Source organism: Monopterus albus, unplaced genomic scaffold (assembly GCF_001952655.1).
Source record: "Monopterus albus unplaced genomic scaffold, M_albus_1.0 scaffold161.1, whole genome shotgun sequence".
Lineage (NCBI taxonomy): Eukaryota > Metazoa > Chordata > Actinopteri > Synbranchiformes > Synbranchidae > Monopterus > Monopterus albus.
Window position 1 is genome coordinate 62,422 of NW_018128041.1, and position 4,867 is coordinate 67,288.

Below are 4,867 nucleotides of genomic sequence, written 5' to 3' on the forward strand. Positions count from 1 at the left end.
GGAAAGAGAGAGAGAGAAAGGATGCAAATAAGGCAAAGCCAGGTGTCTTTGTGTGCATCCGCTGATGTGAACAGCATCCCTCTCTGACGTAGACGCTGCCTTTAGAGGGACAATTCTCAGCCGGTCTGTCCAGCTACCCCGCTGGCCATCCAGCCTCAGTCAAGAGCACACTCAGAATAAGAAGAGATGGGGGTTGGAGGTCTGAGCAGAAGGAGTGTGTTTGATTTGAATGCAGTGACGAGAGTGGAGAATAAGAGGAGGAAAAAAATGAAGAGGAAAACAACTGGCTTCATCAGAGCATGTTGACATTTTTTTTCCTGAGCAGTAGTACAGGAAGGTAAACGCGACAAAGAATAAGGTTGAGGCAAAGAAAGAGTCAGACAGAGGAAAATGGACAAACAGCAAAGATGGAAATCAGAGAGCGGAGGTAGGAGCAGGAGCCAAGGATGGTGGGGAAAAGATTCACAAGGGAGGAGGCAAAGCAGGAAAGAAATATAAAGCTAGAGGAAGAAGCATAGAGGAAATGAAGTGGCTAGGGGAAGGGTGAGTGAAATATATGTTTGCTTAGTAATATGACTATGTGCAACCTTGCTACTGTAATTACAAACAAACAAATTCTTACATCATCCTCACACCCTCTACCCCTGAGCCCATTCTCCTCTTCTCTTTGTTCTCCTTTCTAAGACGATAGCAGCCCTTAGAAAAACCCATAAGTCATCAATTATTTATCTATATTCCATGTGCATTCATTCTAACAAGTGACAGGGTCAAGGTCACAGGCTCAAGCAGCTGAGGGCTATTTGGACTGGCGCAGCAACACATCTCCCTACTGGATTACAACATGACGCAGGTACACAACAAGCAGCAGCCACAGTTCAATCTCATAATAATGGTTGTTTTCTTTGTGGATTAATAGTTTTGTCTATTAAGTGATGAAAAAATGTTGCAAAATGCTGATTTCAATTCCCCAGAGCCCAAAGCAATATCATCACATTGCTCTGTTGTTCTGCCAGCATTCCAAAACAGAGAGATAGTGTACAGTACATCATATATAAGTATATGAAAGAAAGTCAGGTGATAATTCTCTGTGTGTTTGTCACTAGGAACAGCACCATTCAAAGTACACAATATCATTGAGTGCAAAGTTAACAAACTACTGATGAGAGCAGTTTGGTGTCAGAACATTTGGACTAAACTATCACCAGCATTAATCTGTGTCAGATTCTCTATAGAGGCCTGTGCAAATTGGAAAAAAGATTATAAAAGATATCTGATTTGTGGAACAAACATGACAAGAATATGCAAGTGCTTCTCATCACCTATTGTACCTCCTCCTTCAAAACCTCTCTTTTCTAACACATATTCTCACACATGTTCTTTGTTCTTTCAGACACATCTGTGCTCTCCACACCTCCTTCTGCAAATGAGCCTAAAAATAATAACAGGCAGACCCAGATCTCACACCACATCCACCCAGAATCCTCATCCACATATCAGCACATCTTCTGAAGTGGGTTGTGGAATATGATTCTGGTCATTAGCCATTTCTTCTTTCTCCATTTATCTGATGATTATCACCCAGCAACAAAAGATACTCTTAGTCATCCTTTTCACTAAAAACAGACCGAGATGCAGTGGACTGCACTTTGCAATTGTTATTTTAACAATCCTCCCTCTCTTCACCCTCATCCGCCTCGCACTCCTCCTCCATCTATCACCAGTGAGAGGCATTCGGTCCAGGAGAAAGGGCATCAATCAATACCAATGCTTTATGCGTGATACGGAATACACCCCCAGGTAACAGTTCAAGCGCCCCCAGATCAATAAACCCATCATAACAAAGGATTCTATGACCATCATCTGATGAGAGGCCAGATATGGTGGTGGAGGTTCCATTTCATGTTGCTTGGAAATGTCTCTCATGAGGTTGTTTTTTTACGCTGACTAAAAGCCAGTGACTCAGCTTCAGCCAATCTCTGGCTGGGACACCAGTGAATATCAGCCATTTAGAAAGGATAATCCGGTTTATCAGTTCATGTTGTTTATCTTACTCTAAATCGGATTTGATTGATGGTTTGGGAGACCACACTGTTCTCTGTACTGCTTAAACCTGCAGTATGTACAGACTTGGACATCAGCCATTCATCACTATTGAGCCACAACATGTATCAAACATGCCTGTGTAAACAGCCTCGCCTATGGATGCACATTTTGTCTCAGCATTGATGGAGAAATCACAGACACCAAATTAGCACTAAAAAGGCCTTGAACAGGTGCAATTTGGTTGCATGCTATAGCTTAATTAGCTTAAAACTACAAGAGCGTAAGCACACTTCATGGAAAACAATTGATTTTGTGACAGGGCTGCTTTCTGTGGAGCTGCCTTGATGGATGCCTTCCAGGCATACAGCTTTATCAGCAGCAAGCCTGGCATAATCTCTCTGCGACGGAAAACAGATTCAGCTGCTGTTAGATCACAAGTCTTGACATAAAAAACAGACCTTCCTTTTCATGTATGTCCATTCTGCTTTTTAAACTAGGCTTCTCTTTGCAAAAGCACTGGACTGTGTAGCATAAGGAGCTCTGCTTATGATGAAACACCAAAATGATGAAACACCAAAAAAAAAAAATAAATAAATAAAAACTGTTAGCAAATGAAGGTCACTGTTTTAGCTTAAAGGTTATCAAAAATGAAATGCTGCAACAAGATCCTCCACAACAAAGACCAATGAAACATGTTCAGTGTTTTGCTTTGGATACGAGAGTTGTATATGAAGAAGAATGTGTGAAGAAAACTGGCAATATTGAAGTTGCAATCCATGCACAGGCTATTACATGTGTAATTGTAGAAAAGCTTAGACCAAGTTGGCAACTCAGGAGAAAAACTACAATAACCTGACACTTCTTTATGTGCCACCAAAAATGTTCAGAAGCCAGTATGAGTATGTTGATTCAGTTCATATGGTGACTTCGTTTAGACATCACCAGTCACACTGCAATCTGATCCTACCACCTAATCCTGGCCAAATCCCTGAGGATTCCTGTGAATGACTGTGCAGCAGCAGAATGGAACACAAACAACACTGGCTTTCCCCTCACATACTGCCTCCACTGGCTCGTGAGAATAGAGAACCTAATTAATTGTAGTGTATCTGTAATCCACTTGAATGTGATGTTTAGAGAATGTGAAATCAAGCAGTTATAGATTATCTCTCCTCCAGTATGCCAATGTAAGCCGGTCGCAGCCCAGATAAGGGTACTAGGTTGATAAGTAATGTTGAGAGCAGGAATTCCATGCAGTGTATGGCCAGTAATAAACATTGACCTAGCAGACAAATGGGCCTAAGATTCAACTGCAGCACAATTTGTCCATAGAATTAAAAAGATAAGACTTTTAAAGTGTAATTTTGCCAGGCCATAAAATGGCAAGTTCCTTCATCTTTGTGATTTCATTCAGTCTTTTGTGCCATACACAATACATTTCATTTATATATTATATATTTGAAAAGTAGCACTTAAAAAACATCTTGGTAGGCCTGCTTACACAATTTCACCTGCAGTTCTCCTAAGTAAAACACATAAGGCAATGATGTCATTCCTACTAACATTTTCTTTGAGTAGTTTGAAACGATCCATCTAAAATTCAGCAAGAAAAATGGGCAATTTGAGTGTTAAATACACAACCATATTCATATTTGTTCTATGTCAAATAGAACCACTGTGCCTTAGTGTAAAGGCTGCACTAAAAAGCAATATCCATGTGCTAACTGAATCCAATTAAGCAGCAACAATAGCAGCCTCAGGTGTATGACCTTGTTTTCTTTTCCTTTACATGTTCCACTCAGTTGAGTATGCATTTCAGAATTCCTTGCTACAGAATGATCCCTCATACTTCAGCCTGTTAAAGGAGCATCAACAAATATTTTATGTGGTGCATACTGTATTATGTATTAATGCCAGATCCTACTCACCTCTCTGCTTCTTGCTTCTCGGCCCACTCACACCTTCCCTAACACTCCTCAAAGCTTTCCGTGCATCAAGCAGTTCCTTCCGTAACATGGTTCTTGACTTCTTTTCTATGTTCCTTTAAGAACCAACTAGATGGCTAAGTGTTCAAGTTTTTTCCATCGAGATATCTCACTGATAACATGGTAACCTCCATAAAATGGCTCCAACAGGCCTGCTTCTTCCAGCTCCATCTTCTCTTCTTATGATGTCTATGAAATGGCTTCTTCTGCAGTATGAAATTAGGAATTGGTCAAGCAAGGATGTGCCACAGTGAAATGGCTGCTCGACCTTAAAACTTCCTCAGCCCATGACTGCCTTTCTTGCCCTGTCTTCTCTCAGTCATCCCTAACTGTGACTGCCAATTTGAGCGATCTATTTCCAGTCCTGCCTAGTACTACCCCTTCAGTTCTCCTTTCCCTCTGCACCCCATTTCAGAAAGCTCCCCCACTCCCAGTTAAAATAGGAGATTAAACACACTGCTACACCTTTGCTGTCCTTTGTGGGCCACTCTGCTTGGACTACATGGAATTCTATAACTATAGCACAACGCAGACATGCTATAGTACACCATTAATGACATGCTACAACTGCACATACATTATGGGACAATAAGACAGTTAAAGGGATGCCAGTGAAATGAGGGCATGCCTATTTCAGACAGCTAGGTGCTAATAAACCTTTGAGCTGGATGAGGAAATAACACTGTAGCCTTGAATGGGCTATTATATCAGTTTGAAAAAAAGTGAGAAACTGTTTGTTCAAGGTGGCTGGGCAGCTGCACCTTCAAACCTAAAACTACCTGAGCACACTGTTCACCTAACTAAAAAGATGTGTGCCTAAACCACAACAGTCTCTCCTT